The sequence below is a fragment of the Garra rufa genome, chromosome 21, assembly GCF_049309525.1.
Source record: "Garra rufa chromosome 21, GarRuf1.0, whole genome shotgun sequence".
In the NCBI taxonomy this organism is placed as follows: Eukaryota; Metazoa; Chordata; class Actinopteri; order Cypriniformes; family Cyprinidae; genus Garra; species Garra rufa.
In genome coordinates this window covers 12,286,041-12,309,444 of record NC_133381.1, presented here as the reverse complement: position 1 = coordinate 12,309,444, position 23,404 = coordinate 12,286,041, and the positions used below count along the sequence as shown (strand labels likewise).

The 23,404-nt window shown below is 40.2% G+C and overlaps 42 non-coding genes across 42 annotated transcripts; all 42 read left to right on the top strand.

The window, feature by feature from the left end:
* Positions 1–4,912: 4,912 nt before the first annotated feature.
* trnal-uaa (transfer RNA leucine (anticodon UAA)) lies at positions 4,913–4,995 on the top strand. The gene has a single exon. It is a non-coding gene; the product is annotated as a tRNA-Leu (tRNA).
* Positions 4,996–5,231: 236 nt separating this feature from the next.
* Positions 5,232–5,314, top strand: trnal-uaa (transfer RNA leucine (anticodon UAA)). The gene has a single exon. It is a non-coding gene; the product is annotated as a tRNA-Leu (tRNA).
* Positions 5,315–5,550: 236 nt separating this feature from the next.
* Positions 5,551–5,633, top strand: trnal-uaa (transfer RNA leucine (anticodon UAA)). The gene has a single exon. It is a non-coding gene; the product is annotated as a tRNA-Leu (tRNA).
* A 236-nt stretch (positions 5,634–5,869) lies between these two features.
* Positions 5,870–5,952, top strand: trnal-uaa (transfer RNA leucine (anticodon UAA)). Its single transcript has one exon. It is a non-coding gene; the product is annotated as a tRNA-Leu (tRNA).
* Positions 5,953–6,188: 236 nt separating this feature from the next.
* Positions 6,189–6,271, top strand: trnal-uaa (transfer RNA leucine (anticodon UAA)). Its single transcript has one exon. It is a non-coding gene; the product is annotated as a tRNA-Leu (tRNA).
* Positions 6,272–6,507: 236 nt separating this feature from the next.
* trnal-uaa (transfer RNA leucine (anticodon UAA)) lies at positions 6,508–6,590 on the top strand. Its single transcript has one exon. It is a non-coding gene; the product is annotated as a tRNA-Leu (tRNA).
* A 236-nt stretch (positions 6,591–6,826) lies between these two features.
* Positions 6,827–6,909, top strand: trnal-uaa (transfer RNA leucine (anticodon UAA)). Its single transcript has one exon. It is a non-coding gene; the product is annotated as a tRNA-Leu (tRNA).
* A 107-nt stretch (positions 6,910–7,016) lies between these two features.
* Positions 7,017–7,099, top strand: trnal-uaa (transfer RNA leucine (anticodon UAA)). Its single transcript has one exon. It is a non-coding gene; the product is annotated as a tRNA-Leu (tRNA).
* Positions 7,100–7,691: 592 nt separating this feature from the next.
* Positions 7,692–7,774, top strand: trnal-uaa (transfer RNA leucine (anticodon UAA)). Its single transcript has one exon. It is a non-coding gene; the product is annotated as a tRNA-Leu (tRNA).
* A 592-nt stretch (positions 7,775–8,366) lies between these two features.
* Positions 8,367–8,449, top strand: trnal-uaa (transfer RNA leucine (anticodon UAA)). The gene has a single exon. It is a non-coding gene; the product is annotated as a tRNA-Leu (tRNA).
* Positions 8,450–8,685: 236 nt separating this feature from the next.
* trnal-uaa (transfer RNA leucine (anticodon UAA)) lies at positions 8,686–8,768 on the top strand. The gene has a single exon. It is a non-coding gene; the product is annotated as a tRNA-Leu (tRNA).
* Positions 8,769–9,004: 236 nt separating this feature from the next.
* trnal-uaa (transfer RNA leucine (anticodon UAA)) lies at positions 9,005–9,087 on the top strand. The gene has a single exon. It is a non-coding gene; the product is annotated as a tRNA-Leu (tRNA).
* Positions 9,088–9,323: 236 nt separating this feature from the next.
* Positions 9,324–9,406, top strand: trnal-uaa (transfer RNA leucine (anticodon UAA)). Its single transcript has one exon. It is a non-coding gene; the product is annotated as a tRNA-Leu (tRNA).
* Positions 9,407–9,642: 236 nt separating this feature from the next.
* Positions 9,643–9,725, top strand: trnal-uaa (transfer RNA leucine (anticodon UAA)). Its single transcript has one exon. It is a non-coding gene; the product is annotated as a tRNA-Leu (tRNA).
* Positions 9,726–9,961: 236 nt separating this feature from the next.
* On the top strand, positions 9,962–10,044 carry trnal-uaa (transfer RNA leucine (anticodon UAA)). Its single transcript has one exon. It is a non-coding gene; the product is annotated as a tRNA-Leu (tRNA).
* A 402-nt stretch (positions 10,045–10,446) lies between these two features.
* Positions 10,447–10,529, top strand: trnal-uaa (transfer RNA leucine (anticodon UAA)). The gene has a single exon. It is a non-coding gene; the product is annotated as a tRNA-Leu (tRNA).
* Positions 10,530–10,765: 236 nt separating this feature from the next.
* trnal-uaa (transfer RNA leucine (anticodon UAA)) lies at positions 10,766–10,848 on the top strand. The gene has a single exon. It is a non-coding gene; the product is annotated as a tRNA-Leu (tRNA).
* A 236-nt stretch (positions 10,849–11,084) lies between these two features.
* trnal-uaa (transfer RNA leucine (anticodon UAA)) lies at positions 11,085–11,167 on the top strand. The gene has a single exon. It is a non-coding gene; the product is annotated as a tRNA-Leu (tRNA).
* Positions 11,168–11,403: 236 nt separating this feature from the next.
* Positions 11,404–11,486, top strand: trnal-uaa (transfer RNA leucine (anticodon UAA)). The gene has a single exon. It is a non-coding gene; the product is annotated as a tRNA-Leu (tRNA).
* A 107-nt stretch (positions 11,487–11,593) lies between these two features.
* Positions 11,594–11,676, top strand: trnal-uaa (transfer RNA leucine (anticodon UAA)). The gene has a single exon. It is a non-coding gene; the product is annotated as a tRNA-Leu (tRNA).
* Positions 11,677–11,912: 236 nt separating this feature from the next.
* Positions 11,913–11,995, top strand: trnal-uaa (transfer RNA leucine (anticodon UAA)). Its single transcript has one exon. It is a non-coding gene; the product is annotated as a tRNA-Leu (tRNA).
* Positions 11,996–12,231: 236 nt separating this feature from the next.
* On the top strand, positions 12,232–12,314 carry trnal-uaa (transfer RNA leucine (anticodon UAA)). Its single transcript has one exon. It is a non-coding gene; the product is annotated as a tRNA-Leu (tRNA).
* Positions 12,315–12,550: 236 nt separating this feature from the next.
* On the top strand, positions 12,551–12,633 carry trnal-uaa (transfer RNA leucine (anticodon UAA)). The gene has a single exon. It is a non-coding gene; the product is annotated as a tRNA-Leu (tRNA).
* A 107-nt stretch (positions 12,634–12,740) lies between these two features.
* On the top strand, positions 12,741–12,823 carry trnal-uaa (transfer RNA leucine (anticodon UAA)). The gene has a single exon. It is a non-coding gene; the product is annotated as a tRNA-Leu (tRNA).
* Positions 12,824–13,249: 426 nt separating this feature from the next.
* Positions 13,250–13,332, top strand: trnal-uaa (transfer RNA leucine (anticodon UAA)). Its single transcript has one exon. It is a non-coding gene; the product is annotated as a tRNA-Leu (tRNA).
* A 107-nt stretch (positions 13,333–13,439) lies between these two features.
* Positions 13,440–13,522, top strand: trnal-uaa (transfer RNA leucine (anticodon UAA)). The gene has a single exon. It is a non-coding gene; the product is annotated as a tRNA-Leu (tRNA).
* A 236-nt stretch (positions 13,523–13,758) lies between these two features.
* Positions 13,759–13,841, top strand: trnal-uaa (transfer RNA leucine (anticodon UAA)). Its single transcript has one exon. It is a non-coding gene; the product is annotated as a tRNA-Leu (tRNA).
* A 236-nt stretch (positions 13,842–14,077) lies between these two features.
* On the top strand, positions 14,078–14,160 carry trnal-uaa (transfer RNA leucine (anticodon UAA)). The gene has a single exon. It is a non-coding gene; the product is annotated as a tRNA-Leu (tRNA).
* Positions 14,161–14,396: 236 nt separating this feature from the next.
* On the top strand, positions 14,397–14,479 carry trnal-uaa (transfer RNA leucine (anticodon UAA)). Its single transcript has one exon. It is a non-coding gene; the product is annotated as a tRNA-Leu (tRNA).
* A 236-nt stretch (positions 14,480–14,715) lies between these two features.
* On the top strand, positions 14,716–14,798 carry trnal-uaa (transfer RNA leucine (anticodon UAA)). Its single transcript has one exon. It is a non-coding gene; the product is annotated as a tRNA-Leu (tRNA).
* Positions 14,799–15,034: 236 nt separating this feature from the next.
* trnal-uaa (transfer RNA leucine (anticodon UAA)) lies at positions 15,035–15,117 on the top strand. Its single transcript has one exon. It is a non-coding gene; the product is annotated as a tRNA-Leu (tRNA).
* Positions 15,118–15,519: 402 nt separating this feature from the next.
* trnal-uaa (transfer RNA leucine (anticodon UAA)) lies at positions 15,520–15,602 on the top strand. Its single transcript has one exon. It is a non-coding gene; the product is annotated as a tRNA-Leu (tRNA).
* A 236-nt stretch (positions 15,603–15,838) lies between these two features.
* trnal-uaa (transfer RNA leucine (anticodon UAA)) lies at positions 15,839–15,921 on the top strand. Its single transcript has one exon. It is a non-coding gene; the product is annotated as a tRNA-Leu (tRNA).
* Positions 15,922–16,157: 236 nt separating this feature from the next.
* On the top strand, positions 16,158–16,240 carry trnal-uaa (transfer RNA leucine (anticodon UAA)). The gene has a single exon. It is a non-coding gene; the product is annotated as a tRNA-Leu (tRNA).
* Positions 16,241–16,476: 236 nt separating this feature from the next.
* On the top strand, positions 16,477–16,559 carry trnal-uaa (transfer RNA leucine (anticodon UAA)). Its single transcript has one exon. It is a non-coding gene; the product is annotated as a tRNA-Leu (tRNA).
* Positions 16,560–16,666: 107 nt separating this feature from the next.
* Positions 16,667–16,749, top strand: trnal-uaa (transfer RNA leucine (anticodon UAA)). Its single transcript has one exon. It is a non-coding gene; the product is annotated as a tRNA-Leu (tRNA).
* Positions 16,750–16,985: 236 nt separating this feature from the next.
* On the top strand, positions 16,986–17,068 carry trnal-uaa (transfer RNA leucine (anticodon UAA)). The gene has a single exon. It is a non-coding gene; the product is annotated as a tRNA-Leu (tRNA).
* Positions 17,069–17,304: 236 nt separating this feature from the next.
* Positions 17,305–17,387, top strand: trnal-uaa (transfer RNA leucine (anticodon UAA)). Its single transcript has one exon. It is a non-coding gene; the product is annotated as a tRNA-Leu (tRNA).
* Positions 17,388–17,623: 236 nt separating this feature from the next.
* trnal-uaa (transfer RNA leucine (anticodon UAA)) lies at positions 17,624–17,706 on the top strand. Its single transcript has one exon. It is a non-coding gene; the product is annotated as a tRNA-Leu (tRNA).
* Positions 17,707–17,813: 107 nt separating this feature from the next.
* On the top strand, positions 17,814–17,896 carry trnal-uaa (transfer RNA leucine (anticodon UAA)). The gene has a single exon. It is a non-coding gene; the product is annotated as a tRNA-Leu (tRNA).
* Positions 17,897–18,322: 426 nt separating this feature from the next.
* On the top strand, positions 18,323–18,405 carry trnal-uaa (transfer RNA leucine (anticodon UAA)). Its single transcript has one exon. It is a non-coding gene; the product is annotated as a tRNA-Leu (tRNA).
* A 236-nt stretch (positions 18,406–18,641) lies between these two features.
* On the top strand, positions 18,642–18,724 carry trnal-uaa (transfer RNA leucine (anticodon UAA)). The gene has a single exon. It is a non-coding gene; the product is annotated as a tRNA-Leu (tRNA).
* Positions 18,725–23,404: the final 4,680 nt, after the last annotated feature.

Genomic DNA, 23,404 nt, shown 5'->3' with positions numbered 1-23,404 from the left:
TTTAATTTTTAATAAATTTGCAAAGATGCTAAAAACCTGTTTTTTGCTTTGTCATTATGGTGTATGGAGTGTAGGCTGATGTGGAAAAAAAAGTCATGTAAAGCAGTTTAACATAAGGCAGCAACATAAAATGTAAAAAAAAGAAGGGGTATGAATACTTTCGCAATGCACTGCATACACACACACACACACACACACACACACGTTTGTTTTTGTGAATTGTGGGGACATTCCATAGACGTAATGGTTTTTATACTGTACAAACCGTACTTTCTATCACCCTACACCTTCCCTACACCTAAACCTAGCCCTCACAGGAGACTGTGCATATCTTTACATTCTCAAAAAAACGTATTCTGTATGATTTATAAGCCTTTTGAAAAGTGGGGACATGGGCAATGTCCTCATAAGTCACCCTCTCCTTGTAATACCTATGTCATACCCATGTTATTACACACATTTGTGTCCTGATATGTCACAAAAACATGCCCACACACACACACACACACACACACACACACACACACACACACACACACACACACACACACACACACACACGTTGGGTTTACATGTTTTATGGGGACATTCCATAGGCGTAATGGTTTTTATACTGTACAAACCGTACTTTCTATGGCCCTACACCTACCCTACACCTAAACCTAGCCCTCACAAGAGATTGTGCACACTTTTACTTCCTCAAAAAAACTCATTGTGCATGATTTATAAGCCTGTTTCCTCATGGGGACCTAAGAAATGTCCCCACAAGGTCAAAATCTACTGGTATTACTATCCTTGTGGGGACATTTGGTCCCCACAACGTGATGAATACCAGGTACACACACACACACACACACACACACACACACACACACACACACACACACACACACACACACACACACACACACACACACACACACACACACACACACACACACACACACACACACACACACACACACACACACACACACACACACACACACACACACACACACACAATAGTGTGGTGTAGTCCATATAGCAGATATCAAATGTCAGCCAATGACAGCTTGTCAGCTGCTTAATCAAAGGGTTTTATGAAGCTTTCCTCTTCGGCAGATGAGGACACGATGGTATAAAGGCACCCAAATTAAAGTCTGCCTTTAATTGTCATGAACTGAACAACCAGAGTAAAATTGCTGTCACAAAAGAGCCTGAATCAATTATGTTTCCTTGTGTGGAGACGTTGAAGAGAGCAGCTCCTGCAAACAGCGCTTGATATTTGGCTCTGCTACGAGATGGAGCGATGCCCCTGAGATCAGTCAACCTGATGGTGGAAAGACAGCACGTCAGACTGAGATGTCCATATGCAGACAATCCCTTATCCCGCTTAAAAAAAATGAGAAAAGACTGGCTCCTCAGTGTCCCAATATGCTCTTCACTGCAAATTGCTGTCCATCTGTCTTGGCAACCTCCCACATCTGGTATGATAGAAGCCATCTGTGGCCAGTGTGGGTCTGTGCATGCACGTATTGGTCTGCGCGCGTGCGTTCAAGTCTGTGTCTTTGTGTTTGTCAAGACAGATGTCTCCACGTCACTTTGTATTTCCTCATTTTGTCTTGTCGTGGACTCAGAGAGCTGTAAAGATCATGGGTTTGACTGGCTCTCAATGTCCTCTAAGGAACAAGAACTGTTTGTCTCTTCACTGAGTCATGGACACATGGATGGCTTGCTTGCTTCCAGGTTTGACCACATGTCAGGAAGGCATTTGAGAATTCATATGACACATACACTCAGTTGTCACTCCTCTTGAAAGCTTGATATCTTTCTGAATGCTCAGGAGACTTCATGGAGGTCACAGTTTTATTTCTTTTGTCTCAGATCTTTCCGATAGGAGGAGAGATAAAAAATTAGACTATTTTTGAATTGGCCATATTGGTGGCACTGAATGTAAACAAAGCAACTAAACCAAATGAAACTTGCCGATTATTGCTGCTGAAAATGGTCAATTATTGTCATGTTTTGGGCTTTACTAAAAACATTTGGAGTACTATAGACTGCCATTAGTTACAAATCAAGGTGAAGAGTACAATAAACTGTCCGAGGAACTAAAGATGTTTGCGGTTGCCCATACTGAACCAGGATTTCCAGGGCAAGAATCTTGACAACATTCGTGTTTGTTCTTATCATTTCCATCAGGTAGGAAAAATATTAGGCTAATATCTTAATTAATATTGCTCGTACGTATCTTTACCACCTATTAACTTTAGTTTGTCAAAATATTGTGCCCTTTCCTGTTTACTAAGTCCTTCAATATGATTTAGCAGCTTCCAAACATTTTCTGGGTTTAGACAGCATACATTATCAGGTTTTTTATAGTAAAAAAGTTATTTAGATTATTTAGATTAAAGTTTTTTAGATTATTAATAAAATGTTCTTCACACTAAGAAAAAATGGTTCTTTTAATAACTGTTCACTGACAAGGTTCTTTGGGGAGCCCAAAATGGTTCTATGGTTCTAACCCTTTTAAAACTTGTATTTTTAAGAGCGTAATTAGGAAGAATTTGATATATTGAAATCTGTTCTGAAATTCTAGTGGAGACGTGAGAGAAAAATAAGGATACACAATAATCTTTATTTAATCACAATATAGTCTAGGAGAAACAATGAAGATCTTACATCCCTAAGAGACCTAGCAGAATGCAGACTAGTGTACAAAAGAAACTTGAGTGCAGGATGTTCCACTCCTGGAGCGTATGTGCATGTCACTGTCAATTTTGAAGGGCAAACACTGATTTAATGTCGCCCACGCTGTCCTGCCTGCTCAAATTTTGTGAGTCCACAGAGGATGTCAATTTGTCAGCATTGTTTTAGGATGAAGTTGCTTAATTTTTCTTCTTTGCTCGTGCCTTGTACGTAAGGATAAGTTGAACAGATTGTTAAAAATAAAATAATTGTTTAAAAACTTTTATGTTAGTTATTATAATAAAAAGTATTAGTATTAATACATTAAAAATAACTATCCACAAAATAAAAATAAAATGTTTTCTATTTTTAATTTTTTATATTTCATTTATATTGTGTTCTGAGAGCTAAACATGTTTTAGTTATGACTAAAGTTCGACTGGAGGCTTGTGTCAAGACTGTTTCTCAGGAATAAAGCTGTATGAAGTCCGTCAAGGATGCATTATGGATTGCCCAGTGACCTGAAGGTCGCACAGCCTGAGACGAAGTATGCTGAACATCAAGGCCCTTTGTGCCCAAGGACCATGATCTGGGCCTGGAACCTTTGCCAGTGAGATACTGTGAGATGGAGAGGACACGATCGCTCTTTGCCCAGCCTGTTCCAATTACTGCCCTTCAGAAGCACTAATGCAGTAAGATAAGAAGGTCAGCAAACAGCCAGTATCATGTAATTGACTGATGGACAGTTTAATTCACCGGAATCAAATCTAATCCCTCCCAGTCAAAACCGTACAGTCGCTATCTGAGTATGTACAAAATGACAGGACATTTCTCTACTCATTTATTTTAGGCTGTCCAAAATATTCTTGTGCTGTGTAAATGAAAAAAAGTACTCTGGTTGTGAAATAAACATCTTTAATAGGAAAACTAGTGCCAGCTAGAGTAAATGATACTCAATTTTGTGTCTGCCCAATCATTTTTTTAAGATGAATTTACTTAAAATTGTTTTTATGAATAGTTATATTACCTTGAATATGCAGTCAAAAGGTGAGTCTTTTTAGAAATACTCATTTGTGAAAATCATGCCCACACACTCACCCAACCACACAGACATGTGAATGTGGCTTTTAATCACATAAATCATCTGATAAATATCTGAGTGGCAGAGTTCATTAGCTTGTCAACAAACTAATAACTGTCATAATGGTTTGACATAAAGTCACTGTGCTTTTATTCACAGCTGGTCAAGGTTGTGTGAGGCCTCCATCTAGTTTTGATCCAACTTTAATTATCAGCTTAATTAGCCAAATGAGGGTTGTTTTTCACGAATGAAAGAACAGTTAATGAATCTTGGGAAGAACGATTATATTTACTGAAATTCAGAGTTTTAAAAACAGCGGTGGTAATACTTTTAAGAGGAAAACAGAGTAAACTGTGTCATGAAAGGTAGCCTTCATGGATTATGGCTTAAAAACATTAGGCATTAAAAACAAATGGACAAATGTCCTTGTGGTTTTGAACCCCACTCCTGGTAACAGAACTGAGGCAGTTTGCTTGATGTTGAAGCACAAATTAAGCATTCGAATATGCAGCCTTGAGTAGTAGGTGCAAATTTGAGGGTCTCTTACAGGACAAAACACCTTCTTCTGACTGGAATGGCAGGTATTTTCAGGTATTTAACCCCACTCCTGGTAACAATACTGAGGCTTTCAATTTGATATTAAATTAAGAATTTAAAATTACAGCATAGAGTACTAGGTGACAATTTGAGGGTCGCTTACAGGACCAAATTCCTTGTCCTGACCAGGATGGAAGAGTGGTTAAGACGTTGTAATTAAGATCCAATGGACAAATGTCATTTAAAATCATAGAGTAGTAGGTGCAAATTTGAGGGTCGCATACAGGACCTAATGTCTTGTCCTGACCAGCATGGGCGAGTGGTTAAGGCTTTGGACTTAAGATCCAATAGACAAATGTCCTTGTGGCTTTAAACCCCACTCCTGGTAACAAAACTGAGGCTTTCAATTTGATATTTAAGCACAAATGAAGCATTTAAAATTTCAGCAGAGAGTGCTAGGTACCAATTTGAGGGTTGCTTACAGGACTAAAAGGCCTGTCCAGACCAGGATAGCCGAGTGGTTGAGGCATTGGACTTAAGATCCAATGGACCAAAGTAATTTAAAATTATAGAGTAGTTGGTGCAAATTTGAGGGTCGCTTACAGGACCTTAGGTCTTGTCCTGACCAGGATGGCCGAGTGGTTAAGGCGTTGGACTTAAGATCCAATGGACAAATGTCCTCGTGGGTTCAAACCCCACTCCTGGTAACAAAACTGAGGCTTTCAATTTGATATTTAAGCACAAATGAAGCATTTAAAATTACAGCAGAGAGTGCTAGGTACCAATTTGAAGGTTGCTTACAGGACTAAAAGGCCTGTCCAGACCAGGATAGCCAAGTGGTTAAGGCATTGGACTTAAGATCCAATGGACCAAAGTCATTTAAAATTATAGAGTAGTAGGTGCAAATTTGAGGGTCGCTTACAGGACCTAAGGTCTTGTCCTGACCAGGATGGCCGAGTGGTTAAGCCGTTGGACTTAAGATCCAATGGACAAATGTCCTCGTGGGTTCAAACTCCACTCCTAGTAACAAAACTGAGGCTTTCAATTTGATATTTAAGCACAAATGAAACATTTAAAATTACAGCAGAGAGTGCTAGGTACCAATTTGAGGGTTGCTTACAGGACTAAAAGGCCTGTCCAGACCAGGATAGCTGAGTGGTTGAGGCATTGGACTTAAGATCCAATGGACCAAAGTCATTTAAAATTATAGAGTAGTAGGTGCAAATTTGAGGGTCGCTTACAGGACCTAAGGTCTTGTCCTGACCAGGAAGTCCGAGTGGTTAAGGCGTTGGACTTAAGATCCAATGGACAAATGTCCTCGTGGGTTCAAACCCCACTCCTGGTAACAAAACTGAGGCTTTCAATTTGATATTTAAGCACAAATGAAGCATTTAAAATTACAGCAGAGAGTGCTAGGTACCAATTTGAAGGTTGCTTACAGGACTAAAAGGCCTGTCCAGACCAGGATAGCCGAGTGGTTAAGGCATTGGACTTAAGATCCAATGGACCAAAGTCATTTAAAATTATAGAGTAGTAGGTGCAAATTTGAGGGTCGCTTACAGGACCTAAGGTCTTGTCCTGACCAGGATGGCCGAGTGGTTAAGGCGTTGGACTTAAGATCCAATGGACAAATGTCCTTGAGGGTTCAAACCCCACTCCTGGTAACAAAACTGAGGCTTTCAATTTGATATTTAAGCACAAATGAAGCATTTAAAATTACAGCAGAGAGTGCTAGGTACCAATTTGAGGGTTGCTTACAGGACTAAAAGGCCTGTCCAGACCAGGATAGCCGAGTGGTTGAGGCATTGGACTTAAGATCCAATGGACCAAAGTAATTTAAAATTATAGAGTAGTTGGTGCAAATTTGAGGGTCGCTTATAGGACCTAAGGTCTTTTCCTGACCAGGATGGCCGAGTGGTTAAGGCGTTGGACTTAAGATCCAATGGACAAATGTCCTCGTGGGTTCAAACCCCACTCCTGGTAACAAAGCTGAGGCTTTCAATTTGATATTTAAGCACAAATGAAGCAATTAAAATTACAGCAGAGAGTGCTAGGTACCAATTTGAGGGTTGCTTACAGGACTAAAAGGCCTGTCCAGACCAGGATAGCCGAGTGGTTGAGGCATTGGACTTAAGATCCAATGGACCAAAGTAATTTAAAATTATAGAGTAGTTGGTGCAAATTTGAGGGTCGCTTACAGGACCTAAGGTCTTGTCCTGACCAGGATGGCCGAGTGGTTAAGGCGTTGGACTTAAGATCCAATGGACAAATGTCCTCGTGGGTTCAAACCCCACTCCTGGTAACAAAACTGAGGCTTTCAATTTGATATTTAAGCACAAATGAAGCATTTAAAATTACAGCAGAGAGTGCTAGGTACCAATTTGAAGGTTGCTTACAGGACTAAAAGGTCTGTCCAGACCAGGATAGCCGAGTGGTTAAGGCATTGGACTTCAGATCCAATGGACCAAAGTCATTTAAAATTATAGAGTAGTAGATGCAAATTTGAGGGTTGCTTACAGGACCTAAGGTCTTGTCCTGACCAGGATGGCCGAGTGGTTAAGGCGTTGGACTTAAGATCCAATGGACAAATGTCCTCGTGGGTTCAAACCCCACTCCTGGTAACAAAACTGAGGCTTTCAATTTGATATTTAAGCACAAATGAAGCATTTAAAATTATAGAGTAGTATGTGCAAATTTGAGGGTCGCATACAGGCGAAGATGTCTTGTGACCAGGATGGCCGAGTGGTTAAGGCATTGGACTTAAGATCCAATGGACAAATGTCCTCGTGGGTTCAAACCCCACTCCTGGTAACAAAACTGAGGCTTTCAATTTGATATTTAAGCACAAATGAAGCATTTAAAATTACAGCAGAGAGTGCTAGGTACCAATTTGAAGGTTGCTTACAGGACTAAAAGGCCTGTCCAGACCAGGATAGCCGAGTGGTTAAGGCATTGGACTTAAGATCCAATGGACCAAAGTCATTTAAAATTATAGAGTAGTAGGTGCAAATTTGAGGGTCGCTTACAGGACCTAAGGTCTTGTCCTGACCAGGATGGCGGAGTGTTTAAGGCGTTGGACTTAAAATCCAATGGACAAATGTCCTTGAGGGTTCAAACCCCACTCCTGGTAACAAAACTGAGGCTTTCAATTTGATATTTAAGCACAAATGAAGCATTTAAAATTATAGAGTAGTATGTGCAAATTTGAGGGTCACATACAGTCGAAGATGGTTAAGGCATTGGACTTAAGATCCAATGGACAAATGTCCTCGTGGGTTCAAACCTCACTCCTGGTAACAAAACTGAGGCTTTCAATTTGATATTTAAGCACAAATGAAGCATTTAAAATTATAGAGTAGTATGTGCAAATTTGAGGGTCGCATACAGGCGAAGATGTCTTGTGACCAGGATGGCCGAGTGGTTAAGGCATTGGACTTAAGATCCAATGGACAAATGTCCTCGTGGGTTCAAACCCCACTCCTGGTAACAAAACTGAGGCTTTCAATTTGATATTTAAGCACAAATGAAGCATTTAAAATTACAGCAGAGAGTGCTAGGTACCAATTTGAAGGTTGCTTACAGGACTAAAAGGCCTGTCCAGACCAGGATAGCCGAGTGGTTAAGGCATTGGACTTAAGATCCAATGGACCAAAGTCATTTAAAATTATAGAGTAGTAGGTGCAAATTTGAGGGTCGCTTACAGGACCTAAGGTCTTGTCCTGACCAGGATGGCGGAGTGTTTAAGGCGTTGGACTTAAAATCCAATGGACAAATGTCCTTGAGGGTTCAAACCCCACTCCTGGTAACAAAACTGAGGCTTTCAATTTGATATTTAAGCACAAATGAAGCATTTAAAATTATAGAGTAGTATGTGCAAATTTGAGGGTCACATACAGTCGAAGATGGTTAAGGCATTGGACTTAAGATCCAATGGACAAATGTCCTCGTGGGTTCAAACCTCACTCCTGGTAACAAAACTGAGGCTTTCAATTTGATATTTAAGCACAAATGAAGCATTTAAAATTATAGAGTAGTATGTGCAAATTTGAGGGTCGCATACAGGCGAAGATGTCTTGTGACCAGGATGGCCGAGTGGTTAAGGCATTGGACTTAAGATCCAATGGACAAATGTCCTCGTGGGTTCAAACCCCACTCCTGGTAACAAAACTGAGGCTTTCAATTTGATATTTAAGCACAAATGAAGCATTTAAAATTAAAGCAGAGAGTGCTAGGTACCAATTTGAGGGTTGCTTACAGGACTAAAAGGCCTGTCCAGACCAGGATAGCCGAGTGGTTGAGGCATTGGACTTAAGATCCATTGAACCAAAGTAATTTAAAATTATAGAGTAGTTGGTGCAAATTTGAGGGTCGCTTACAGGACCTAAGGTCTTGTCCTGACCAGGATGGCCGAGTGGTTAAGGCGTTGGACTTAAGATCCAATGGACAAATGTCCTCGTGGGTTCAAACCCCACTCCTGGTAACAAAACTGAGGCTTTCAATTTGATATTTAAGCACAAATGAAGCATTTAAAATTACAGCAGAGAGTGCTAGGTACCAATTTGAAGGTTGCTTACAGGACTAAAAGGCCTGTCCAGACCAGGATAGCCGAGTGGTTAAGGCATTGGACTTAACATCCAGTGGACCAAAGTCATTTAAAATTATAGAGTAGTAGGTGCAAATTTGAGGGTCGCTTACAGGACCTAAGGTCTTGTCCTGACCAGGATGGCCGAGTGGTTAAGGCGTTGGACTTAAGATCCAATGGACAAATGTCCTCGTGGGTTCAAACCCCACTCCTGGTAACAAAACTGAGGCTTTCAATTTGATATTTAAGCACAAATGAAACATTTAAAATTACAGCAGAGAGTGCTAGGTACCAATTTGAAGGTTGCTTACAGGACTAAAAGGCCTGTCCAGACCAGGATAGCCGAGTGGTTAAGGCATTGGACTTAACATCCAATGGACCAAAGTCATTTAAAATTATAGAGTAGTAGGTGCAAATTTGAGGGTCGCTTACAGGACCTAAGGTCTTGTCCTGACCAGGATGGCCGAGTGGTTAAGGCGTTGGACTTAAGATCCAATGGACAAATGTCCTCGTGGGTTCAAACCCCACTCCTGGTAACAAAACTGAGGCTTTCAATTTGATATTTAAGCACAAATGAAACATTTAAAATTACAGCAGAGAGTGCTAGGTACCAATTTGAGGGTTGCTTACAGGACTAAAAGGCCTGTCCAGACCAGGATAGCTGAGTGGTTGAGGCATTGGACTTAAGATCCAATGGACCAAAGAAATTTAAAATTATAGAGTAGTTGGTGAAAATTTGAGGGTCGCTTACAGGACCTAAGGTCTTGTCCTGACCAGGATGGCCGAGTGGTTAAGGCGTTGGACTTAAGATCCAATGGACAAATGTCCTCGTGGGTTCAAACCCCACTCCTGGTAACAAAACTGAGGCTTTCAATTTGATATTTAAGCACAAATGAAGCATTTAAAATTACAGCAGAGAGTGCTAGGTACCAATTTGAAGGTTGCTTACAGGACTAAAAGGCCTGTCCAGACCAGGATAGCCGAGTGGTTAAGGCATTGGACTTAAGATCCAATGGACCAAAGTCATTTAAAATTATAGAGTAGTAGGTGCAAATTTGAGGGTCGCTTACAGGACCTAAGGTCTTGTCCTGACCAGGATGGCCGAGTGTTTAAGGCGTTGGACTTAAAATCCAATGGACAAATGTCCTTGAGGGTTCAAACCCCACTCCTGGTAACAAAACTGAGGCTTTCAATTTGATATTTAAGCACAAATGAAGCATTTAAAATTATAGAGTAGTATGTGCAAATTTGAGGGTCGCATACAGGCGAAGATGGTTAAGGCATTGGACTTAAGATCCAATGGACAAATGTCCTCGTGGGTTCAAACCTCACTCCTGGTAACAAAACTGAGGCTTTCAATTTGATATTTAAGCACAAATGAAGCATTTAAAATTAAAGCAGAGAGTGCTAGGTACCAATTTGAGGGTTGCTTACAGGACTAAAAGGCCTGTCCAGACCAGGATAGCCGAGTGGTTGAGGCATTGGACTTAAGATCCATTGAACCAAAGTAATTTAAAATTATAGAGTAGTTGGTGCAAATTTGAGGGTCGCTTACAGGACCTAAGGTCTTGTCCTGACCAGGATGGCCGAGTGGTTAAGGCGTTGGACTTAAGATCCAATGGACAAATGTCCTCGTGGGTTCAAACCCCACTCCTGGTAACAAAACTGAGGCTTTCAATTTGATATTTAAGCACAAATGAAGCATTTAAAATTACAGCAGAGAGTGCTAGGTACCAATTTGAAGGTTGCTTACAGGACTAAAAGGCCTGTCCAGACCAGGATAGCCGAGTGGTTAAGGCATTGGACTTAACATCCAATGGACCAAAGTCATTTAAAATTATAGAGTAGTAGGTGCAAATTTGAGGGTCGCTTACAGGACCTAAGGTCTTGTCCTGACCAGGATGGCCGAGTGGTTAAGGCGTTGGACTTAAGATCCAATGGACAAATGTCCTCGTGGGTTCAAACCCCACTCCTGGTAACAAAACTGAGGCTTTCAATTTGATATTAAAGCACAAATGAAACATTTAAAATTACAGCAGAGAGTGCTAGGTACCAATTTGAAGGTTGCTTACAGGACTAAAAGGCCTGTCCAGACCAGGATAGCCGAGTGGTTAAGGCATTGGACTTAACATCCAATGGACCAAAGTCATTTAAAATTATAGAGTAGTAGGTGCAAATTTGAGGGTCACTTACAGGACCTAAGGTCTTGTCCTGACCAGGATGGCCGAGTGGTTAAGGCGTTGGACTTAAGATCCAATGGACAAATGTCCTCGTGGGTTCAAACCCCACTCCTGGTAACAAAACTGAGGCTTTCAATTTGATATTTAAGCACAAATGAAACATTTAAAATTACAGCAGAGAGTGCTAGGTACCAATTTGAGGGTTGCTTACAGGACTAAAAGGCCTGTCCAGACCAGGATAGCTGAGTGGTTGAGGCATTGGACTTAAGATCCAATGGACCAAAGTAATTTAAAATTATAGAGTAGTTGGTGAAAATTTGAGGGTCGCTTACAGGACCTAAGGTCTTGTCCTGACCAGGATGACCGAGTGGTTAAGGCGTTGGACTTAAGATCCAATGGACAAATGTCCTCGTGGGTTCAAACCCCACTCCTGGTAACAAAACTGAGGCTTTCAATTTGATATTTAAGCACAAATGAAGCATTTAAAATTATAGAGTAGTATGTGCAAATTTGAGGGTCGCATACAGGCGAAGATGTCTTGTGACCAGGATGGCCGCGTGGTTAAGGCATTGGACTTAAGATCCAATGGACAAATGTCCTCGTGGGTTCAAACCCCACTCCTGGTAACAAAACTGAGGCTTTCAATTTGATATTTAAGCACAAATGAAGCATTTAAAATTACAGCAGAGAGTGCTAGGTACCAATTTGAAGGTTGCTTACAGGACTAAAAGGCCTGTCCAGACCAGGATAGCCGAGTGGTTAAGGCATTGGACTTAAGATCCAATGGACCAAAGTCATTTAAAATTATAGAGTAGTAGGTGCAAATTTGAGGGTCGCTTACAGGACCTAAGGTCTTGTCCTGACCAGGATGGCCGAGTGGTTAAGGCGTTGGACTTAAGATCCAATGGACAAATGTCCTCGTGGGTTCAAACCCCACTCCTGGTAACAAAACTGAGGCTTTCAATTTGATATTTAAGCACAAATGAAACATTTAAAATTACAGCAGAGAGTGCTAGGTACCAATTTGAGGGTTGCTTACAGGACTAAAAGGCCTGTCCAGACCAGGATAGCCGAGTGGTTAAGGCATTGGACTTAACATCCAATGGACCAAAGTCATTTAAAATTATAGAGTAGTAGGTGCAAATTTGAGGGTCGCTTACAGGACCTAAGGTCTTGTCCTGACCAGGATGGCCGAGTGGTTAAGGCGTTGGACTTAAGATCCAATGGACAAATGTCCTCGTGGGTTCAAACCCCACTCCTGGTAACAAAACTGAGGCTTTCAATTTGATATTTAAGCACAAATGAAACATTTAAAATTACAGCAGAGAGTGCTAGGTACCAATTTGAGGGTTGCTTACAGGACTAAAAGGCCTGTCCAGACCAGGATAGCTGAGTGGTTGAGGCATTGGACTTAAGATCCAATGGACCAAAGTAATTTAAAATTATAGAGTAGTTGGTGAAAATTTGAGGGTCGCTTACAGGACCTAAGGTCTTGTCCTGACCAGGATGGCCGAGTGGTTAAGGCGTTGGACTTAAGATCCAATGGACAAATGTCCTCGTGGGTTCAAACCCCACTCCTGGTAACAAAACTGAGGCTTTCAATTTGATATTTAAGCACAAATGAAGCATTTAAAATTATAGAGTAGTATGTGCAAATTTGAGGGTCGCATACAGGCGAAGATGTCTTGTGACCAGGATGGCCGAGTGGTTAAGGCATTGGACTTAAGATCCAATGGACAAATGTCCTCGTGGGTTCAAACCCCACTCCTGGTAACAAAACTGAGGCTTTCAATTTGATATTTAAGCACAAATGAAGCATTTAAAATTACAGCAGAGAGTGCTAGGTACCAATTTGAAGGTTGCTTACAGGACTAAAAGGCCTGTCCAGACCAGGATAGCCGAGTGGTTAAGGCATTGGACTTAAGATCCAATGGACCAAAGTCATTTAAAATTATAGAGTAGTAGGTGCAAATTTGAGGGTCGCTTACAGGACCTAAGGTCTTGTCCTGACCAGGATGGCGGAGTGTTTAAGGCGTTGGACTTAAAATCCAATGGACAAATGTCCTTGAGGGTTCAAACCCCACTCCTGGTAACAAAACTGAGGCTTTCAATTTGATATTTAAGCACAAATGAAGCATTTAAAATTATAGAGTAGTATGTGCAAATTTGAGGGTCGCATACAGGCGAAGATGTCTTGTGACCAGGATGGCCGAGTGGTTAAGGCATTGGACTTAAGATCCAATGGACAAATGTCCTCGTGGGTTCAAACCTCACTCCTGGTAACAAAACTGAGGCTTTCAATTTGATATTTAAGCACAAATGAAGCATTTAAAATTATAGAGTAGTATGTGCAAATTTGAGGGTCGCATACAGGCGAAGATGTCTTGTGACCAGGATGGCCGAGTGGTTAAGGCATTGGACTTAAGATCCAATGGACAAATGTCCTCGTGGGTTCAAACCCCACTCCTGGTAACAAAACTGAGGCTTTCAATTTGATATTTAAGCACAAATGAAGCATTTAAAATTAAAGCAGAGAGTGCTAGGTACCAATTTGAGGGTTGCTTACAGGACTAAAAGGCCTGTCCAGACCAGGATAGCCGAGTGGTTGAGGCATTGGACTTAAGATCCATTGAACCAAAGTAATTTAAAATTATAGAGTAGTTGGTGCAAATTTGAGGGTCGCTTACAGGACCTAAGGTCTTGTCCTGACCAGGATGGCCGAGTGGTTAAGGCGTTGGACTTAAGATCCAATGGACAAATGTCCTCGTGGGTTCAAACCCCACTCCTGGTAACAAAACTGAGGCTTTCAATTTGATATTTAAGCACAAATGAAGCATTTAAAATTACAGCAGAGAGTGCTAGGTACCAATTTGAAGGTTGCTTACAGGACTAAAAGGCCTGTCCAGACCAGGATAGCCGAGTGGTTAAGGCATTGGACTTAACATCCAGTGGACCAAAGTCATTTAAAATTATAGAGTAGTAGGTGCAAATTTGAGGGTCGCTTACAGGACCTAAGGTCTTGTCCTGACCAGGATGGCCGAGTGGTTAAGGCGTTGGACTTAAGATCCAATGGACAAATGTCCTCGTGGGTTCAAACCCCACTCCTGGTAACAAAACTGAGGCTTTCAATTTGATATTTAAGCACAAATGAAACATTTAAAATTACAGCAGAGAGTGCTAGGTACCAATTTGAAGGTTGCTTACAGGACTAAAAGGCCTGTCCAGACCAGGATAGCCGAGTGGTTAAGGCATTGGACTTAACATCCAATGGACCAAAGTCATTTAAAATTATAGAGTAGTAGGTGCAAATTTGAGGGTCGCTTACAGGACCTAAGGTCTTGTCCTGACCAGGATGGCCGAGTGGTTAAGGCGTTGGACTTAAGATCCAATGGACAAATGTCCTCGTGGGTTCAAACCCCACTCCTGGTAACAAAACTGAGGCTTTCAATTTGATATTTAAGCACAAATGAAACATTTAAAATTACAGCAGAGAGTGCTAGGTACCAATTTGAGGGTTGCTTACAGGACTAAAAGGCCTGTCCAGACCAGGATAGCTGAGTGGTTGAGGCATTGGACTTAAGATCCAATGGACCAAAGAAATTTAAAATTATAGAGTAGTTGGTGAAAATTTGAGGGTCGCTTACAGGACCTAAGGTCTTGTCCTGACCAGGATGGCCGAGTGGTTAAGGCGTTGGACTTAAGATCCAATGGACAAATGTCCTCGTGGGTTCAAACCCCACTCCTGGTAACAAAACTGAGGCTTTCAATTTGATATTTAAGCACAAATGAAGCATTTAAAATTACAGCAGAGAGTGCTAGGTACCAATTTGAAGGTTGCTTACAGGACTAAAAGGCCTGTCCAGACCAGGATAGCCGAGTGGTTAAGGCATTGGACTTAAGATCCAATGGACCAAAGTCATTTAAAATTATAGAGTAGTAGGTGCAAATTTGAGGGTCGCTTACAGGACCTAAGGTCTTGTCCTGACCAGGATGGCCGAGTGTTTAAGGCGTTGGACTTAAAATCCAATGGACAAATGTCCTTGAGGGTTCAAACCCCACTCCTGGTAACAAAACTGAGGCTTTCAATTTGATATTTAAGCACAAATGAAGCATTTAAAATTATAGAGTAGTATGTGCAAATTTGAGGGTCGCATACAGGCGAAGATGGTTAAGGCATTGGACTTAAGATCCAATGGACAAATGTCCTCGTGGGTTCAAACCTCACTCCTGGTAACAAAACTGAGGCTTTCAATTTGATATTTAAGCACAAATGAAGCATTTAAAATTAAAGCAGAGAGTGCTAGGTACCAATTTGAGGGTTGCTTACAGGACTAAAAGGCCTGTCCAGACCAGGATAGCCGAGTGGTTGAGGCATTGGACTTAAGATCCATTGAACCAAAGTAATTTAAAATTATAGAGTAGTTGGTGCAAATTTGAGGGTCGCTTACAGGACCTAAGGTCTTGTCCTGACCAGGATGGCCGAGTGGTTAAGGCGTTGGACTTAAGATCCAATGGACAAATGTCCTCGTGGGTTCAAACCCCACTCCTGGTAACAAAACTGAGGCTTTCAATTTGATATTTAAGCACAAATGAAGCATTTAAAATTACAGCAGAGAGTGCTAGGTACCAATTTGAAGGTTGCTTACAGGACTAAAAGGCCTGTCCAGACCAGGATAGCCGAGTGGTTAAGGCATTGGACTTAACATCCAATGGACCAAAGTCATTTAAAATTATAGAGTAGTAGGTGCAAATTTGAGGGTCGCTTACAGGACCTAAGGTCTTGTCCTGACCAGGATGGCCGAGTGGTTAAGGCGTTGGACTTAAGATCCAATGGACAAATGTCCTCGTGGGTTCAAACCCCACTCCTGGTAACAAAACTGAGGCTTTCAATTTGATATTAAAGCACAAATGAAACATTTAAAATTACAGCAGAGAGTGCTAGGTACCAATTTGAAGGTTGCTTACAGGACTAAAAGGCCTGTCCAGACCAGGATAGCCGAGTGGTTAAGGCATTGGACTTAACATCCAATGGACCAAAGTCATTTAAAATTATAGAGTAGTAGGTGCAAATTTGAGGGTCGCTTACAGGACCTAAGGTCTTGTCCTGACCAGGATGGCCGAGTGGTTAAGGCGTTGGACTTAAGATCCAATGGACAAATGTCCTCGTGGGTTCAAACCCCACTCCTGGTAACAAAACTGAGGCTTTCAATTTGATATTTAAGCACAAATGAAACATTTAAAATTACAGCAGAGAGTGCTAGGTACCAATTTGAGGGTTGCTTACAGGACTAAAAGGCCTGTCCAGACCAGGATAGCTGAGTGGTTGAGGCATTGGACTTAAGATCCAATGGACCAAAGTAATTTAAAATTATAGAGTAGTTGGTGAAAATTTGAGGGTCGCTTACAGGACCTAAGGTCTTGTCCTGACCAGGATGACCGAGTGGTTAAGGCGTTGGACTTAAGATCCAATGGACAAATGTCCTCGTGGGTTCAAACCCCACTCCTGGTAACAAAACTGAGGCTTTCAATTTGATATTTAAGCACAAATGAAGCATTTAAAATTATAGAGTAGTATGTGCAAATTTGAGGGTCGCATACAGGCGAAGATGTCTTGTGACCAGGATGGCCGCGTGGTTAAGGCATTGGACTTAAGATCCAATGGACAAATGTCCTCGTGGGTTCAAACCCCACTCCTGGTAACAAAACTGAGGCTTTCAATTTGATATTTAAGCACAAATGAAGCATTTAAAATTACAGCAGAGAGTGCTAGGTACCAATTTGAAGGTTGCTTACAGGACTAAAAGGCCTGTCCAGACCAGGATAGCCGAGTGGTTAAGGCATTGGACTTAAGATCCAATGGACCAAAGTCATTTAAAATTATAGAGTAGTAGGTGCAAATTTGAGGGTCGCTTACAGGACCTAAGGTCTTGTCCTGACCAGGATGGCCGAGTGGTTAAGGCGTTGGACTTAAGATCCAATGGACAAATGTCCTCGTGGGTTCAAACCCCACTCCTGGTAACAAAACTGAGGCTTTCAATTTGATATTTAAGCACAAATGAAACATTTAAAATTACAGCAGAGAGTGCTAGGTACCAATTTGAGGGTTGCTTACAGGACTAAAAGGCCTGTCCAGACCAGGATAGCCGAGTGGTTAAGGCATTGGACTTAACATCCAATGGACCAAAGTCATTTAAAATTATAGAGTAGTAGGTGCAAATTTGAGGGTCGCTTACAGGACCTAAGGTCTTGTCCTGACCAGGATGGCCGAGTGGTTAAGGCGTTGGACTTAAGATCCAATGGACAAATGTCCTCGTGGGTTCAAACCCCACTCCTGGTAACAAAACTGAGGCTTTCAATTTGATATTTAAGCACAAATGAAACATTTAAAATTACAGCAGAGAGTGCTAGGTACCAATTTGAGGGTTGCTTACAGGACTAAAAGGCCTGTCCAGACCAGGATAGCTGAGTGGTTGAGGCATTGGACTTAAGATCCAATGGACCAAAGTAATTTAAAATTATAGAGTAGTTGGTGAAAATTTGAGGGTCGCTTACAGGACCTAAGGTCTTGTCCTGACCAGGATGGCCGAGTGGTTAAGGCGTTGGACTTAAGATCCAATGGACAAATGTCCTCGTGGGTTCAAACCCCACTCCTGGTAACAAAACTGAGGCTTTCAATTTGATATTTAAGCACAAATGAAGCATTTAAAATTATAGAGTAGTATGTGCAAATTTGAGGGTCGCATACAGGCGAAGATGTCTTGTGACCAGGATGGCCGAGTGGTTAAGGCATTGGACTTAAGATCCAATGGACAAATGTCCTCGTGGGTTCAAACCCCACTCCTGGTAACAAAACTGAGGCTTTCAATTTGATATTTAAGCACAAATGAAGCATTTAAAATTACAGCAGAGAGTGCTAGGTACCAATTTGAAGGTTGCTTACAGGACTAAAAGGCCTGTCCAGACCAGGATAGCCGAGTGGTTAAGGCATTGGACTTAAGATCCAATGGACCAAAGTCATTTAAAATTATAGAGTAGTAGGTGCAAATTTGAGGGTCGCTTACAGGACCTAAGGTCTTGTCCTGACCAGGATGGCGGAGTGTTTAAGGCGTTGGACTTAAAATCCAATGGACAAATGTCCTTGAGGGTTCAAACCCCACTCCTGGTAACAAAACTGAGGCTTTCAATTTGATATTTAAGCACAAATGAAGCATTTAAAATTATAGAGTAGTATGTGCAAATTTGAGGGTCGCATACAGGCGAAGATGTCTTGTGACCAGGATGGCCGAGTGGTTAAGGCATTGGACTTAAGATCCAATGGACAAATGTCCTCGTGGGTTCAAACCTCACTCCTGGTAACAAAACTGAGGCTTTCAATTTGATATTTAAGCACAAATGAAGCATTTAAAATTAAAGCAGAGAGTGCTAGGTACCAATTTGAGGGTTGCTTACAGGACTAAAAGGCCTGTCCAGACCAGGATAGCCGAGTGGTTGAGGCATTGGACTTAAGATCCAATGGACCAAAGTAATTTAAAATTATAGAGTAGTTGGTGCAAATTTGAGGGTCGCTTACAGGACCTAAGGTCTTGTCCTGACCAGGATGGCCGAGTGGTTAAGGCGTTGGACTTAAGATCCAATGGACAAATGTCCTCGTGGGTTCAAACCCCACTCCTGGTAACAAAACTGAGGCTTTCAATTTGATATTTAAGCACAAATGAAGCATTTAAAATTACAGCATGGAGTGCTAGGTACCAATTTGAGGGTTGCTTACAGGACTAAAAGGCCTGTCCTTACCAGGGTGGGTGAGTGGTTAAGGCGTTGGACTTAAGGTCCAGTGGACAAATGTCCTCGTGGGTTCTAGCCCCACTCCTGGTAAGAAAACTGAGTCTTTCAATTTAGTATTTAAGCACAAATTAAGCATTTAAAATTATAGAGTAGTAGGTGCCAATTTGAGGGTCGCTTACAGGACCTAATGTCTTGTCCTGACCAGGATGGCTGAGTGGTTAAGGCGTTGGAGTTAAGATCCAATGGACAAATGTCTTTGTGGGTTGTGCAAATATAAGGGTCTCACAACTGAGGTGTTCAACTTGATGTCTAAATTTGAGGGTCTATTACAGTAAAAGCTCTTTTCCCTGACCAGGATGGTTAAGGCATTGGACTTAAGATCCAATGGACAAATGTCTTTGTGGATTTGAACCCCACTGGCATGGTTTGTTAAATGTGTTAAAATGACATTTTGGAAGGAATGAAGGGAAAATAGATGTGCTTGTTGTCATTTGTGAAAAAAACTCACCTACTGGCATAATGATTCTGGAGAATAAGACATGTTGGAAAGTGACCCCAAAGACAACAAATAGCATGAATGGCCATTTATCTTGGTAAATAAACCAAAACATACTGGTTAAATAAAACATTGTATTTATTGAGAAAACATCCTTCAGGTTTGTGTGATTGTGGAATGGAATGGAAGAGTCAGTAGAATATGTAATCTGCCTCTGCATTAAGCATGAAACACAAAGAATAAGGTTAAAGGAAGAACTGAAGAAAGAATGCAAGAACGTATTTAATACTAAAAAAATCTAATTTATTTATTACAGTTGGAAAAGTAATGAAAATGCAAATCTCTAGGCAACATTCCAGTGCAGTAGGTGGCGGAAATGCTTCTTAAATGTTAGCTGCCACCCACCATTGAAAAAAAAAAAAAGAAAGAAGAAGAAGAGGAAATCATCTGAAATGGATTTACCATTTTATGGAATGCATCAGTTTACAGCACCCAAAGAGTTTCAACAGGACAGTTATGGTAAGGTCTTTTGTTTCTATTGTTGGGTTTCTGTTGAGAAATATTGTATTGTCAAAATTGATGGCTAATTTGTAAATCTGGACTTCTGAAAAACTTCTGAATTGTGTTTTGTGTGTGTAGGAGTTATGATAATACATTAATGGTACAGATTTATTGAAGCTTTGCTTGGTAAAAAATAATGATTTTACAAGAAAAGATCAGGTCTGAATCCTGCATTGCTATTTCTTATGGGACTACCATTTTGTCCATAAAATTGAGAGGTTACCAGCTGTAGGCCCTGTCCATGTCCAACTATTTTGAATTCAAGTCAGTGGCTGTAGGTTTGATCTTAAGTAGGAATGACCCAGAGACTGCAGAGTAACTGAGGACCCATTTCTCCAATCACAGTTATGCCCTTTAGCGAGACACTGAACGCTAGCCAGCTCCATGTTGGCTGTCCTTTAAATTAGTGTTCTGTGAGTTGACACCGATAGGCAATAAATGTGTGCTAACTATCAAGTAACCTTGTAGGAGAAGGGCTAAGTAGAAAATACCATTGTGGATTGTTCTGGATGGTTGTTATGAAATGAACATATGTCATGGTCTAATATGGCATGTATGGGAGACCGAGGGCTACTGTAACACTTTTTTCACTTACTGTGAAGCAGCAGCAGTGTTATTTTGGTATCACTGAGATAACAGTATTGGTTTTATTAATAGTTTGAATTAGCTGCATTATTTTTATTATTATTTTTATGTCAGTTACGGTTGAGGTCAAAAGTTTACATACACCTTGCAGAATCTGCAAAATGTTAACTATTTTACCAGAATAAGAGGGATCATACAAAATACATGTGATAAAAGATGTTTACATAGAGTCCACAAGAGAAAATAATAGTTGAATTTATATTCAAATTTTTATTAAAAAATATTCAAAAGTTTATATATACACTTGATTCTTAATACTGTGTTGTTACCTAAATGTTTCCCAGCTTTTTTTTTTAGTGATAGTTGTTCATGAGTCCCTTGTTTGTCCTGAACAGTTAAACTGCCCGCTGTTTTTCAGAAAAAGCCTTTAGGTCCCGCAAAGTCTTTGTTTTTTCAGCATTTTTGTGTATTTGAACCCTTTCCGACAATGACTATATGATAAGATCTGTCTTTTCACACTGAGGACAACTAAGGGATTTAGTGCAACTATTACAGAAGGTTCAAACACTCACTGATGCTCCAGAAGGAAACATGATGCATTAAGAGCCGGGGGTGAAAACTTTTGGAACTTAGAAAAATTTGAAGATCAGGGTAAATTTGACTTATTTTGTCTTCTGTGAAACATATAAATATCTTCTGTAGCTTCTGAAGGGCAATACTAAATGGAAAATGAGAAAAATGTAGCTACACATCTTCATTCTGTTCAAAAGTTTTCACACCTGGCTCTTAAGGCATCGTGTTTCCTTCTGGAGCATCTGTGAGTGTCTAAACCTTCTCTAATAGTTGCATATGAGTCCCTCAGTTGTCCTCAGTGTGAAAAGATGGATCTCAAAATCACACAGTCATTGTTGGTAAGGGTTCAAATACACAAAAATGCTGAAAAAACAAAGATGGGGGACCTGAAGGATTTTTTTCTGGAAAACAGTTTAACTGTTCAGGACAAACAAGGGACTCATGAACAACTATCACAAAAGAAAAAGATTAAAAAAATCAGGTAAGAACACAGTATTAAGAATCAAGCGTGTATAAACTTTTGAAAGGGGTAATTTTTTTTTATAAATTCAACTATTATTTTCTCTTGTTGGCTATATGTAAATGTCTTTTCTGTGAAATATCTTATACAGGTCAGTACTAAATAAGAAAATAACATGCATTTTGTATGATCCCTGTTATTTTGGTAAAATAATTAACATTTTGCAGATTCTGCTAGGTGTATGTATGTAAACTTTTGACCTTAACTGTATTTAAGTTAAAGTTTATTTCATGTATTTTGTTTTGGGTTTTAGTTAAATATAATAACCCCCATTCTCAGTGATCTTTCTGATTCTAAAGAAGGGCTATGGTTTGTATGTCTTGAAAAATTATCATGTATATAATTCTTATACTTAAAGTTGTAGTTTATGAGTTAAGGAAAATGTGAAAAATGTCTCTGTATAAAGGATCATCTCAGGCTGTTTCTTTGAAATGCATCTATAGTTTCGACTCAAAGGGCTACACACTCCCTCAGTCTCTTTCCAACAGCGAAACATTGAGATGAAGTGGAGTGGAAGCAGGCATGTGTGGCCGAAAAATTGACAATAACTCCATGAAATTCTCAGAGGAATGTTTCCAGCACCTTGTTGAATTCATGCCTTGTTGAACTCACAAGAATCTCCTCAGGAGATAAAACACATCCCACTTGCTTCCGCATAGCTGTAGTAAACCAACGACTATACGTACACATATATAGGCCGTGGAATTGTTCTGATGTATGTGTAAACGTATTTCACAGGAAAAATGCTGAGGTTTAATAAAAACCTTCTGACAGCCCATTTCTCAAGTGTGTAATAGCTGCTCTGGATATGTCTTGTCGAGATGTGATGTCTGCAGTATCATCACCTGTCCTCCTCTACTCTGCCCACTGAAGTGGCTAAGCGTTGAAGCTCCTTGAAAAGTCTTTGGCTGCAAAAGCAGAACGAGGCGATTCTCAAACGGTTTTCTGCACGGTGTAACAATTGATCGGATGAGTTTGTAAAGGCTTTTAGTGAGAGAGTTGGTGGTTTATATTGGTTTATGTTGAGTGGAGATGGTGACGTGTGCAGTGGACCTGTACTGAAGGAGGTCAAAAGCAGTTCAAAGCCGACGACTGTTTCCACCAGCCTTCTCACATTTCCATCTAACTGCATTATTTTGAGATGTCTTGCAGTTGTGATTGGAACATTTCGTATTGTACTGCTGTGAAGATAACAAGCTTAAAAAGACAAAAGGCATAAAAAGTGATTGCTTTTTTTCTTCAAAATTAAGCCATGTTTTGCCCAAGCTTTACTGCAGATGGAAACAGTTAGTCTCTTTAGGGGTGTGCACACTTATACTCTCTGCATGAACCAATTTTAGACTTCTCTCAGCCAATTTAAAAAATGAACAAATTGAAAAAGAACCCAGTTCTTGTTATATTAACATTGAAATTGAAGTTGAAAGTGGATTTGTAGGCAGCATTATTAATTTTAATATGCAAAAACATATTATAATAAATGTTTAGAATACTCACAATAGTATTTCTCATTAATTTAATATCTAAACAATCAACATTGAAATCCATTTTATTTTTTCCCCAAAATTTGATGTCTCTAGATTCTGTTTAAAAAGTTTAGTTAATTTGAATAAGCAAAAAAACATGTCTAATAAATAAAAGTTAAAATACTCACAATTTTATGTTTCATTCATTTAATATTTAAACAATCAAATTTTTAGGGCCCTGTGAAATCTTTATTTATTTTTTTCACAATTTTTTTTTTTTTTTAATTTTTCTAGATTCTGTTTAAATAGTTTAGTTAAATTTTAATGCGCAAAAAAACATGTCTGAATACTCACAATTTTATATTTCATTAATT